The sequence below is a fragment of the Rhinoraja longicauda genome, chromosome 11 (assembly GCF_053455715.1).
Source record: "Rhinoraja longicauda isolate Sanriku21f chromosome 11, sRhiLon1.1, whole genome shotgun sequence".
NCBI classification, from domain to species: Eukaryota; Metazoa; Chordata; class Chondrichthyes; order Rajiformes; family Arhynchobatidae; genus Rhinoraja; species Rhinoraja longicauda.
In genome coordinates, this window is record NC_135963.1 from 34,167,121 (window position 1) to 34,181,622 (window position 14,502).

The 14,502-nt window shown below is 40.3% G+C and overlaps 1 protein-coding gene across 13 annotated transcripts in view; it reads right to left on the minus strand.

The window, feature by feature from the left end:
- The window catches only part of lrrc7 (leucine rich repeat containing 7), a 266,336-nt gene that overhangs the window by 153,748 nt on the left and 98,086 nt on the right, over positions 1-14,502 (minus strand). For 2 of the 13 annotated variants that reach the window (XM_078407362.1, XM_078407359.1), the window contains exon 1: positions 14,145-14,366. The exons of the other annotated variants lie outside the window; for them this stretch is intronic. The gene's annotated coding sequence lies outside the window, so the exon portion shown is untranslated. Of the gene's footprint in view, positions 1-14,144; positions 14,367-14,502 lie in introns of those variants that run through there. 13 annotated transcript variants of the gene reach the window in all.

Genomic DNA, 14,502 nt, shown 5'->3' on the forward strand with positions numbered 1-14,502 from the left:
AATACAAGACAGACCAGTTAATAACTACAGATCTGAAGGATGTTAACAAGTCACAGGGATTTATGACAATCTGGTAGTTCAGTATCTATTCTTACTGAGAAAAATTCAATTTACCAGAATACTGGAATTTAACTTTAACTGAAACTATTGGATTGGTGTTCAAAAACTCACCCGATTCATAAATCTCTTTCACACAATGAAGTCTGCAACTTCGATATACCGGATTGCTGTATACACGCCATCCCCGCATTACAAACACCCAACTTATGTACAGCCTGTACATATGGACAAGTGATTGGGAGATCTGAAGTATGGATTGGCTGGCTGCTGCAGTTGCAGGCATATTCTGCTATGTGGAAATTCAATTCACAATATTATCTAAATCTGAATTAAAAGGCCTGGTTTAATTACACCTTGCCCTTGGCTGGCTATTTTAATATATTCTCAAGCAGTCGCATTTCAGACTTGTGACCTGTTCTCAGTGATGGAACCCTGTCATAACCTGGGGAGGACTTGTATGTGAATTCAGCAGTATTTGATCCTTGATTACCCTCTAAAGTTGTTTGGAAAATTATTTTGTTACCATCAAATCCAGTAAAAATAAAAACAGACTAATCAAATCGAACAGCCTCAACACTAATTTTGGACATATCAAAGTCACACAGTCCAAAAAGCAAATGGAAAATGTTGGAACTACTCAGACCAAATAACATCTGAGCAGATAAAAGCCGATCTTACGTGTCACTTTGATAACTTTTCATAAGAAACTAGGACAAATTTAAAATTGAACAGTTGCTGTGAGAGTCTTAAGTTGATGAGAAAGGCAGATAACCAATAGAATGGCTAGATTAAGGTGGAGACCAAGAGTCATTGAATTTCATTGTCTGTACTTGTGCAGGCTGAAAGTGAGTGATGAAAGTTTGTTAATTGATGCTGTTATGCCTGGAAGAGCGGTCTCCTTACCAAGAACATCCAAATGTTGTATGGCCTATGGCGTTGATGAAGTTCAGCAGCAGAATTGTACTCCATTACAGAGATAAAACCCTGCTAATATAGCATATTAATTGCCACTCACTTTTATCACAATGACTATGTTGAAACAAAGAAGGAATAAAGTCAAACTGACCACCAAGCATTAATCTAGGCATTGAATATGGACATGGCAAAATTACTCCCAATGTTGAAACAGGTGGTTCAAGAGGATGAGTTAATGGGAATGGCAGAATGACAATCAACAATCAGCTGTTGAATGGGGGAGAAATTAGGCACTGGTCATGATCTGAAAATATTGAACTCTGTCTTCAGAGACTAAAGTAATGAGCCTACTTATAAGAGACAATAAGGCTGAGAAATCATCCCTCCCTGCAATCATCTCTCCCGATTTTTCTTTCCTGTAGCCCACCCCTCTCCTGCATCTTTCCTCTGTATTTTGTCCAAATCTTTCATGGATGTCATCTTTTCTCGTGATGATACCCATGTCTTCTATCTTGATCGAAGATTGTGACAATTTCCAATCAGACTGCAGCCCCTTTGAGTACTTTAAGTTATGTTCTCTGTCATTCCCATCTGAACAGCCTCAGCTCTTTTTCCTAATGACCACTGTGCATTACTGGAGCATTAACTTCTATTACCAAGCTGGCACAATGGTACAATTCACACTGTTGCTGAATTAGCACCAGAGATCTGGGATCAATCCTGACCTCGGATGCTGTCTGTGCGGTTTGCACATTCTCCCTGTGACCACAAGGGATTCCTTTGAGTTCTCCTGCTTCCTCCCACATCCAAAAGGCATGTAGGTTTGTAGATTGATTGGCCTCTGTAAATTGCACCTAGTGCAGTGTGTGTGAGAAATTGGAATGATAGGGAACTTGTGTGAACAGGTGATCAATAGTCAGTGGGCCCATTTCCATGCTGTATCTCTAAACTAAACAAAACCTTATGAAGATGAACACAAAAAGGTGCAGCAACTCATCAGGTCAAGCAGCATCTCTGGAGAAAAGGAAAGGGTGATGATTCAGATCAAGGCCCTTCTTCAGACTGAGAGTCAGGGGAAAGGGGAATGAGTTATATAAACCAGGCCAAGAAGATAAGTTGCCTTATTGAATTGCTGCAGTACTTGGTTTGAGGGTACTCTCACAGTGCTTCAAAAGGTACAGGATTTTGATCCACTGAAGAAGGATTGTATTTGTGTTTAATAGCACAGGAATTGACGAAGAAGTGGCGAGGTGAAGTATTCCCGTACATATCCTTGCTACAGGTTGAGCTGGTAGACTTTTGAGGGGTTCTGCCAAAGAAGCCTGGGTGAGTTGTTTATTTTATCGATGGTGCACAACTGCATCAACAGAGATTGAAGTGAATATTTGCTGGATGAACACTAATCTAGTACAAATTGACCAAGGCTTTAATAAGTCAGGAGCAGAACAGTCTTGCAGACCAAACGAGGCACCAGCTAGAAAGTCCTACTTGATAGAACTGACAATCAAACCCTAATATTTGATTGTAGACTGATGGGACAAATTATTATTAGAACAAATCCCTTCTGATTTTTGTTAGCAGGTCACTTTTCTACTTTGTCTTGTAGATGTCATTGCTGTATTCATATGTAAACCTTTGTGTTATGTAATTGGTCATCACCATTCATGACTGGATATGACCAGACTGCAGGAGGTGATCTGATCCATTTATAGTGGAATGGGTTTAGCTCTCTCTTGCATACTCCCTCTGTCCTTAGCATGCATGTAGCTTCACCAGGTTTGAAACTATTTTAATTCTGACTCTTGCTACATCTGGTGTGTTCTTCTGATCCTCAACATACCAGGGTTAGTTTTTGTCATTGTAAAACAAACTGAGTCACAGATTGTGCTGGGATGGAATTCTTCTTCAGCTGCTGGTACAAAGTGCATGCCCAGTTTTGAGCTGCTGTAGCTATTATTAATTTAACCTATGCAGTGTAGTGGCATAGGATAAATTAGCCCTTGTTTTACTGTTAAAGTTTCTGTGTCATCTTGTCAACTGAGCTCCATTCTGTAATCAAGACCTAGGTTTACAGTTATTTGTGTAATCTTGTCATCTGAGAATATTAAAGTTGTACCAATGTCACACTCGGTAGGTCAGCTTTGGCTGGCCTCCTGGTGCACCAGTTTTAATAAATTGGCCATTACTTCGAACACCAACTTCGCATGACCTTTCCATTTACTCCTACAGTTGGCGTAGTTGGCAGGATACCCCACTGGATTGCAACCAGCTATCAGGCTCCTGATTGGGTGAGTGTGTTTGAGATACCACCCTGTTAGGTTCGGGGATAACCCCAAAGTCGATTGCGTCCGTACATTGTGGCGCAAGAGATGTCGGAGCATGAGGAGTTTGGTGTTGGGGAACGGGGGATTGGGGTGTCTGCGTAACTGTGAAATGGACACAGCACGCGGAACATGCGGTGGGGAATTGGTGTGCGCGGGAGGATCCCACATTAATATTTGTCATGCCGAGACACGGGGTTGACGAACCATTCACGCTGAAGTGCGCCAATGAAACTTGTACCAGTTTTAATAAATCATCTGTGACTTTGAACATCATGATTTTTCCATTTTGCTCCAACAGCTTCCAATCTGTGTCCTTCAAATCCTAAATATTTTATTGCATCCTCAAATCCATTTTTATCAGACTGAGCACCAAGCAATTTTAATCCAGAAATATCATTCAAAGCCCATAACAATAAATGGTCAGCAAAAAGTTTAATTAAAAATCTCCATCATGACCACAAACTAAAATCAAAATCTTCATATTGCCCATTTCATAGTGCATCCAAGTTTGAGAACTGCAAACTGTTTAAAGCTGGCAATTTAAATTAACGTTACTTTAGGGCACTTACATGTCCATCTTTCCAACTAAGTTTTATATATATTTCATTGTAAGAAGTCCAATTTTGTTTGAAATAATTATCAATCCAAAGCCTGAAGTGCAGCTGAATATTCAACTTTCATGTACAAAGGAATAATTCATATCTGTAGTGATAGTTTCGATATAGTCATAGAATATGGAAACAGGGCCTTCAACCTAACTTGCCCATGTCGAGCAAGATGCCCCATCTATAGTAGTCACACCTGTCTGTTTGGTTCATATCCCTCTAAATCTTTCCTTTCCATGTACCAAATATGTGGAAATGTAGAAATGATATGTCGAAAAATAGAGAAGATTTGGTTGATGGAGTTGGGTTTCATGATGAGTACATTTGCAGGCATGATTTTGCAAGGCCAATTGATTCGTTTCTTCGCTACTAAAAAGTACAGAAAAAACCCAATGTATCCAATTAAACAAAGACATCAATCCTGAAGTAAAAAATTAAAATCAACTAATTTTAATTATAAACTCAATATTATTTGTGGGCAAAAATCCCAAATTCCATTAATTTAAAATATAACTACCAAGGTAACAATATATAGAATCTAGCTGTGTCATTAATGAAATGCAACATATGAATTACTTGGGTTGGAGGGCACCAATGGCTAGTCTGTGGTTTGATAGAGAAAAAAATGATATTTGTCATGCATACCTCAGCATGTGTAGGAAGGAACTGCAGATGCTGTTTAATAGCCAATAGCCAATAGACGCAAGAGTAGGCCATTCGGCCCTTCGAGCTAGCACCGCCATTCACTGTGATCATGTCTGATCATCCACAATCAGTACCCCGTTCCTGCCTTCTCCTCATATCCCTTGACCCCGCTGTCTTTAAGAGCTCTATCTAACTCCCTTTTGAAAGCATCCAGAGAATTGGCCTCCACTGCCTTCTGAGGCAGAGAATTCCACAGATTCACAACTCTGAGTGAAAAGGTTTTTCCTCATCTCTGTTCTAAATGGCCTACTGCTTATTCTTAAACTGTGGCCCCTGGTTCTGGACTCTCCCAACATTGGGAACATGTTTCCTGCCTCTTGCGGTGTCCAATCCCTTAATAATCTTATATGTTTCAATAAGATCCCCTCTCATCCTAAATTCTAGTGTATACAAGCCCAGTCGCTCCTTTCTTTCAACATATGACAGTCCAACCATCCCGGGAATTAACCTCGTGAACCTACGCTGCACTCCCTCAATAACAAGAATGTCCTTCCTCAAATTTGGATACCATAACTGCACACAATACTCCAGGTATGGCCCTGTACAACTGCAGAAGGACCTCTTTGCTCCGATACTCAACTCCTCTTGGTATGGCCAACAGGCCATTAGCTCTCTTCTTTGCCTGCTGTACCTGCATGCTTACTTTCAGTGACTGATGTACAAGGACACCCAGATCTCGTTGTACATCCCTTTTCCTAACTTGACACCATTCAGATAATAATCTGCCTTCCTGATCTTGCCACTAAAGTGGATAATCTTCCATTTATCCACATGAAACTGCATCTGCCATGCATCTGCCCACTCACACAACCTGTCCAAGTCACCCTGCATCCTCATAGCATCCTCCTCAGTTCACACTGCCACCCAGCTTTGTGTCATATGCAAATTGGCTAAAGTTACTTTTAATCCTTTCATCTAAATCATTAATGTATATTGTAAATAGCTGCGGTCCCAGCACCTAGCGTTGCGGTACCCCATAAATCAGACTGCCATTCTGAAAGGGACCCGTTAATCCCTACTCTTCGTTTCCTGTCTGCCAACCAATTTTCTATCCATGTCACTACCCTACCCCCAATACCATGTGTTCCAATTTTGCCCACTAATCTCCTATGTGGGACCTTATCAAAGGCTTTCTGAAAGTCCAGGTACACTACTTCCACTGGCTCTCCCTTGTCCATGCTTCTAGTTACATCCTCAAAAAATTCCAGAAGATTAGTCAAGCATGATTTCCCCTTCGTAAATCCATGCTGACTTGAACCAATCCTGTTACTGCTATCCAAATGTGTTACTATTTCATCTTTTATAATTGACTCCAGCATCTTGATCTCCTGATCCCTCGCAAGGGACTGAATTTCATTCCTGACCAACAGAGCTACCCCACCCCCTCTGCCCACCTGTCTGTCTTTTCGATAGGATGTATACCCCTGAATATTCAGTTCCCAGCCCTGGTCCTCATGCAGTCATGTCTCTAATTCCCACATCAAATGCCAATCTCTAACTGAGCCTCAAGCTCATCCACTTTATTTCTTATACTTCACGTATTCACATATAACACTTTAACTTCAGTATTCACCTCCACTCACATTTGCCCGGACCTTACTCTTATCCCTTCTCGAACTTTCTTTCCCATTAATTCGTGAGTCTTTTGTAACTTCTCCTGCACTCACTTCCCCTTTAACTCCATCTTTATATTCCCAATTTTGTCAACCCCTCCTCCCCGCTATTTAGTTTAAACCCACACTTGTCGCACTAGCAAACCTGCCTGCCAGAATGTTGGTCCCCCTCCAATTAAGGTGTAACCCGTTCGTTTTGTACAGGTCACCCCTACCTATAAATCTAAATCACTGCTCCCTACACCAGCCCCCCATTCAGATTCCTTATCTCCCTGTTCTGTCCTCACCAGCACGAGGTGCAGGAAGCAATCCAGAGATAACCACCCTAGAAGTCCTGCTTTTCTGTCTCCTTCCCAACTCTTTAAACTCACGTTGCACAACCTCCTTCCTCTTCTTCCCGACGTCGTTTGTGCCAGCTCTTCAGTTCTTCGGACTGCAGAAGGGTCTTGACCCGAAACATTCTATTCCTTTTCTCCAGAATGCTGTCTGACCCATTGAGTTACTCCAGCTTTTTGTGTCTCTCAGGCTTAGCATATGCTGGACTTCCATCCCTAAGCGTAGTAGTATAGAATGCACTGGAGGTCTGATGGCTACTCATCTGACTTCTCACTTTGCCTTTGAGTCTATTAGTGTTTCTATGAAATACTGAGCTTCAGGGCATTATCAAATATAGCCCCATTTATTTGAATATGATCATTGATCTTCATTAAAAATGCAAGTGAAGTGTTTTTTCTTAAAATCTTTATTTCAAATAATATTATTGCTTTAATTAATTTTCCCGAGTAATGTAATTTCAAATGTATTTATTATTTACTTTAAATGTTTCTAAGTGTTTCTGAACATCAGAAATGTAAAAACTGTGCTGTCAGTAGGCCAAAAGAACAGTCAATGGATAGGTATTTATTCACAAAATGCTGGAGTAACTCAGCAGGTCAGGCAGCATCTCAGGAGAGAAGGAATGGGTGATGTTTTGGGTCGAGACCCTTCTTCAGACTAATGGATAGGGCTCACTTTAGACTTAGGCCCACCGAGTCCACGCCGACCAGCGATCACCTCAGACACTAACACTATCCTACACACTAGGGACAATTTACAATTAACCTACAAACCTTTATACTACGTTCCACCATCTGCAAGCTGCAAAAAAGGGCATGGACATTCCATGGGACACTAATGCAAAGTATGGACCAAGATCAACATGATCAGGCCTGTAGTTTACATTGGTTATAACATGCCCAATAAATTACTTTCAAACTAACTAAAAATATAAATTTAATGATTATGTGCTGTATACATTATGCATCTTTGTCATGGATGTGGATTAAGATTTACACTAAGACGTGGTCAGCAAAAAGCACACAAAACTTGAAACTGTACTATTAACTAACAGCGAGTTAAGTTATGTTGATTGATAGCAAATCAAAAGGGAACTGCCAGCTTTCTGCTGTTTGTACCTCCGGACAACTTAGTCTTTTGAACATGAATGATCAAAAGTGGAATTCCAAAACTGGATGAGGTTCACTCACTTGCACATCTCTAAATCTGGGACAGATGACAAATAAAATATATTTGAATGGGAAATAAAGTGCAGATAAGTACTTTACTTAATTTTAATATTTTTAATTATTTGTTATTGCTTTAATGTGGTTTGTTGGATATATTTTTAAAGTGTTAATACTTTAATAATTCTGTTAGAATTATATAAACCTACATGAATATTTTTTATTGTCACTAAATATAGAATAGATTAAAAATGTAACATAGCCTTTTAGCCTCTGGCAGCCACCAAGTTAAGACATATCACGGTGTACAGAATGCAGTGCCACAGGTTAAGATGCCTCAAGACTATTTTCTACTCAGAGCTCTCAACTGCAACTCCCATCTGCGGGTATTGCGGGACAAGAATAACAGCAGGCTAAGCCGGGAATGATCCACTGCTATGTATAATTGAAGAAAAATCTAATATTCCAGTGCTTTCCAGAAAATAATCAATTTCCTAATAGAAGAGGACTGGTCAAAAGTAAGGAGAGTGGATGAGAATGCACAAGGTATGATTTGTAAGTTCCCCAAGTTGATCCCAAAGTAGTTCCCTCTATTAACACTCTCCGTGCTGACCAAGCTGCCCCATCTGCACCCAGAGTCATAGGTTCATGTGCACTCCTTTAACCGCATCTACTGCATTTAGTGTTCCCAATGTGGCCTTCTTTACATCAGCAAGATCAAGTGTGGACTAGGCAACCTTTTCGCTTGGTCCACATAGGCCTCGCGGGTGCTAACTATTTTAACTTCTCTTCCCATTCCCATACAGATCTTTCTAACCTGGGCCTCCTCCATTGTCAGAGCGAGGCCACATGCAAACTAGACGAACAGCACCTCATATTCCATTTGGATAGCTTGGAACCCTATGGTATGAATATTGAATTCTCCAATTTTAAGTAACTAAAAACCCTCCCCTTCCTTTTTTCACAATTCCCCCCATTCTTCCTCCCCCTCTTCCCCTGTGCCCCACCCAGACTTGCACCTATTTCTCCCCTTCCCCTTCCAAGTACATTTCAAACCCCAACTTCAAAATTCACAACTCTTCAATACCTTTTGTCTCATAACTGATGTCTTTTCATCTCTGGCCTTTGTCCAACCATCTGCCTATCAACCCCCCCCCCCCCTTTCTTTAATTCTTTCTTTAAATTAATTGCTGCCTAATCCGCTGAGTTACTCTGGCACATTATGTCTTATGGTTAGTAAGTTTGCAAATGATATAAAAATAGACAATGAAGATGGTTCTCAATAATTACAGTAGGATCTTGATCCACTGTGTAAGTTGGCTGAGGAACAGCTAATGGAGTACAATTAATAGAAGTTGCATTCAAATTGAATAATGGTCATTTCATAATTGACAATTATGTCTTGACAATTGTTAAGTCATGTTTTCATAAACATTCACTTTCCAATCAGTGGCATCAATTTGTTTCTAAATAAGGCCCAATCACATTTATAACATGCTCAATACTCACCTACAAAATGGGCTAAACCCACCTAACATTGGACAACAGGGTATGATTTTTCAATAGCAAAATACTTGAAAATTAAAAATCTGAAATGCATAATGCATGTATAAAAGCATAAGGGGCATCGATAAGTTTTTTTTCTCCAGAGTAATGAAGTCTAAAACAAAAGGACATAGATTTACAATGAATGGGGAAGAATTTATAAGGGATACGAGGGACAACTTTTTCACACATAAAATGGTTGATATATGGATTGAGCTGCCAGAAGAAGCTGCAGAGACAGGTGCAGTTATAATGTTTAAAATACATTTAGACAAACATAGACAAGAAAGGTTGAGAGGATATGGGCCAAAAGCAAACAAATGGGTCAAACTCAGTCCGACATCTTGGTCTTCATGGATGACTTGGACCAAAGGATCTGTTTCCGTGTACCTTGACTATGGGCATCCAGAAATTCTTCAATTACCATGAAATATTCTTTCTTAAAATTAATTATCATGTTTCCAAGTTATTCTTCTGCCTTAAAATGTACATACCTTAGCTTTTAAGAAATTCCATCAACATCAGATATTAAGTCATGGACATGCTCTATTATCTATTCTGTCTGGTTTTGGAATCACCAAACTCTAACAACCTTATTCCTACACTTACATACATTATTCTAATAAATCAATTTTTGCACCATATTGGTTTACTGAAATATCACTGACATTTCCAAGGATCCACAAGGTTGTACTATGTTTTACTAAATTAAACATACCACATCAAAATATGTACTCAATTTACATAGAAAATAGGTGCAGGAGGAGGCCATTCAGCCCTTTGAGCCAGCACCGCCATTCATTGTGATCATGGCTGATCGTTCCCAATCAATAACCCGTGCCTGCCTTCTCCCCATATCCCTTGATTCCACTAGCCCCTGAAGCTCTATCTAACTCTCTATCTTAAATCCATCCAGTGATTTGGCTTCCACTGCCCTCTGTGGCAGAGAATTCCACAAATTCACAACTCTGGGTGAAAAAGTTTCTTCTCACCTCAGTTTTAAATGGCCTCCCCTTTATTCTAAGACTGTGGCCCCTGGTTCTGGACTTGCCCAACATTGGGAACATTTTTCCTGCATCTAGCTTGTCCAGTCCTTTTATAATTGTATACGTTTCTATAAGATCCCCTCTCATCCTTCTAAACTCCAGTGAATACAAGCCTATAAATTGAATTTTGAGAATGAAAGGCACAAAGTGCTGGGGTAACTGTGCATGTCAGGCAGCATCTCTGGAGAACATGGATAGGCAACTTTTCAGGTTGACGCCCTTCTTCAGACTAATTGTAGTAGGGGAGAGAAAGCTAGACTAGAGATGGGGGCAGGACAAAGCATGGCAAGTGATAGGTGGATACAGATGAGGGAGGGGTTTGATTGGCAGATGCTTAGTTAAAGGCCAGAGATGAAAAGACAAAAAATGTCAGCCGAGGAAATAAGGATAGAAGAGATGTTAAAAGTGAAGCAGGTGGAAGGAATACAAGTTGGAGGGGGAAGGGGAAAGGGGGAAATGGGTGCACATCCACATGGGGCACATGGAAGAGAGAGGGGAAAGGGGGGAGCGGGGTGGGTTCTTCAATAGTCTTACCATTGGGTTTTAAACTACCCGAGCAGAATATGAGGGGTTATTCATCCAGTTCGTGTGTGGCCTCACTGTGGCAATGGACAGAAAGGTCTGCATGGGAATGGGAAGAGTAGTTCAAACCGGTAGCGACCAGAGATCCAGCAGGCCTGGGCAGACCAAGCACAAGTGTTTGGCAAAACGGTTGTCTAGACCACGGATGGTCTTACCAACATAAAGCAGACCACATTGGGAGCAGCAAATGAAGTAGATGAAGTTAGAGGAGGTACATGTCTCACTTAGATGGACTGCTTGTGCCCCTGGATGGATGTGAAGGAGGAGGTATAGGGTTGGGTGTTACAGCTGTTGCAGTTACAGGGGAAACAACCTGGTGCGGGGCTGGCAAGTACGAGTTGCAGAGGGAGTAGTCTCTGCGGAAATGGATGGGAAAATGTGACTGTGGGATCATGTTGAAGCAGACAGAAATGTCAGAGAATGATGTGTTGAATGCTGAAGCTGGTGGGGTGAGAGGCAAGGTCCAAGGGAACAATCCTTGTTCGGTCTGGGGGGTGGCGGAGTGAGAGCAGAACTACAGGACACAGAGGAAATGTGGATGAGGGATACATCTAAGAGCAGAGGAAACAATGCTTACTAAAGAAAGAGGACATGTCGAATATCCAAGAATGGAAAGCCTTATCTTGGGAGCAGATGCGACCCAGGTGGTGAAATTGGGAGTAGAGGAAGGAGGATATGTGGTCTAGATAACTGTGGGAATCAGTGGGGTTATTGTAGTCATTAGTCAATAGTCTGTCTACTGTGATGGTGACACAGAGATTAAGAAAGGGGGGGGGGAGAAATGTACATGCTAATCCAAGTCAATTTGAGGGCAGGGTGGAAGTCAGTGGTAAAGTTAATTAAATCAACAAGTTCTGCATGGGTGCAGGAGGCAGCCACAATGCAGTCATAGATGTTGCAGAGAAAGAATTGAGGGATGTTGCCAGTGTATGTTTGGAACAAGGTTGGTTCGACATAACCAATAAAAAGGCAGGCATAGCTGAAGCCCATGCAAGTGCTCATGGGTTCGATTTAAATTGAAGAAAGTGAGAGGAGTGAAAAGAGTAGTTGTTGAGGGCAAGGATAAGTTCAGCCAGGTAGAGGAGTCTTCCTAGTGGGGAATGGAAGTGTAAAGGGACTGGCTGTCCACGGTAACAATGAGGCAATGAGAGCCTAGAAATTGAAAGTTATTGCAGAGTTGAAGGGCGCGTGAGGTGTCCCAGATGGAGGTTGGAAGGGACTGGGATAAGATGGAATCAAGATGTTTTGAGATGACTTCTGTGGGGCAGAAACAGGCAGAAACAATGGATCTGCCTGGCGAGTCCCATTTGTGGATTTTGGGAAAGTGATATAAGCAGGTAGTGACTGTGAAGGGGAGATCATCAGAGGTGATGAGATCGGTAAGGCTCTGGGTGATGGTGGCCTTGTGTTCATCTGTGGGGTCATGGAAAGGGATAGGTTTGGGGAGGTGTCCGAGAGCTGCCTCCTGGCCTCGGCATGGTAGGGATCAGCCTGCCAGTCTACAACAGCATCTTCCTTGTCAAAGAGTCATACAGCACAGAAACAGGCCCTTCAGTCTAACTGGCCCTTCAGTCTATTCTGCAAAGAGAATAGAGGTATACAAATCTGGTTAACTAGCAGTTGGTTCTTCGATGATGTTAGTAAGATGGTAGCATCTACATTACATTCGACCTTGATATGATTGACCTGAAAAATGGTAAGGAAATAAAATCATATGTAATGTTTGTAACACTTTCCATGACCTCTCATGGAAAGTTTATCCTCGAGAGTGTTTGATATAGGTAAAATGCAGCTGATGTGACTTTCCTTGTGGTCGAATGGCCCAGAGGTCTCAGCAAATAGTTACAGAAAGAAAGAAGTAATAATAGGGAAGACATTTGATAGTATTGGACACTTGATTGATACTGTATTCCAGTTTGAATCAGTTTCTGTATAAAATGTCTGGGCTAAGTGGACAACATAACAATTACTGTGCACATGTTATGACTATGTTGATGGATCATAAACTCAAAGACCTCGATTAATAACAGAATTTGAGATCAAATCCCACCTTGACAATTTGAGTGTTTGAAGATTACTTTTTAAATCCATTATTAAATAGAAATAACCATGAAAAGGTGATGCTTTCATCTCACTAACACTAAGATATTAAAATGATCATCCTTTCGTTGCTGTCATCCTTTCGTTGCTGACTTGAGACCCACACCAACATAGTTAGATATTAACTGAGTTTTGATATTGCCTAGGACATAAGAACTGTTCATTTTGCCAGTCTATATAGAGAATTTTAAAAATGGCAATTTTCTAGTCAACAGAAACTGTGTCATAACAAGATAATTATGCCATTCTTCGCATTAAAGCTACACAAACGTTCACCTCATATATATATATATATATATATATATATATAAATGGGCAATAGATAAAATAGGTGAAGACTCCCAAGAACCTGTTCAACTTAATGGATGACCCATTAAAATCATGCTGAAATAGATATTTAAATATGATGTCTCTAGAAGGATAGTGACGAAGATTAAACAGACCCATTATTATCATCAATTCATAATTACATAAATCAGTTAAGCAGCTCTTATTTTCTCCAACTTAAAGATATTTCAGTTTTGTTCCATTTCACTCTCCTATAAAATAAAACTAGTTCTCAATTATGAATTAAATAGTTCAGATGTTGAGATAGAGAGTGTGTCAAAGATTCAGTTGTAAAAGCAACGATGACCAAGATCTGAATTTTGCAAAGTCAAGTTGTTTAAAAGCCAAGACATGTTTTTGATCTGCCTAACTTTTACAATCCAAATATAAAAGCTGAAAGCACCAAGGAACAGATACATTGCACAAAGTGTAGTAAAGTAGGTGCTTTAGAATGTTAGCTATAAAATGGTCATTATATGTACTGCACAACCAGCTAGCAAGCCAACTCTCACCCTTAACCTATCTTCGAGCAGCATAAATAGCTCACAACATCCAACACCTTTTCATTGTTAAATGTTCTTAGAATATATTTAAACATTAAAACCTCCCACTTTATTGAAAAAAATGGTGCTTATATTTTCAGAACTTTATTGCACGATCCAAAAATGTATCTTTGTACAAAAATAATTATAAGTTCCCAGTTTTCCAAACACAGATTTTCAGTGTAACAATTTATTGATTTTAGTACACATTTCAAACATTATTGATACTTTCCAATTATAAAGCCACCTTAAATCAAGGCTTTAATTTACATACTCACATTGAAATGTTGAATAATTGCCCATTAGTAATCCAGTCGTGAGAAACACTGATTCAGCAATAAGCAGCTTCATTTCTAGCAAGTCTGTCGATAGCTGTAGTCTCTCCATCACTTGGGCGCTAAACCCACAAAGCAGATAAGGTCTCATGTGCAAGGTACACATATATTTTTATTGAACCAAGCCATGTGCTTGACAGAACTGACAGTATCGGTTTGCCCCAATTTTGAGAGAAAGAAAGCAAAAGAATTGCAGCAAAATGAATCAGTAGCACGACACACATATAGCCCACTTTCCCAACCCACACACCAAACGTCACTGTTATAGAGTGCTTTAACGTTCTTTCTGCAGTTGCCTTAA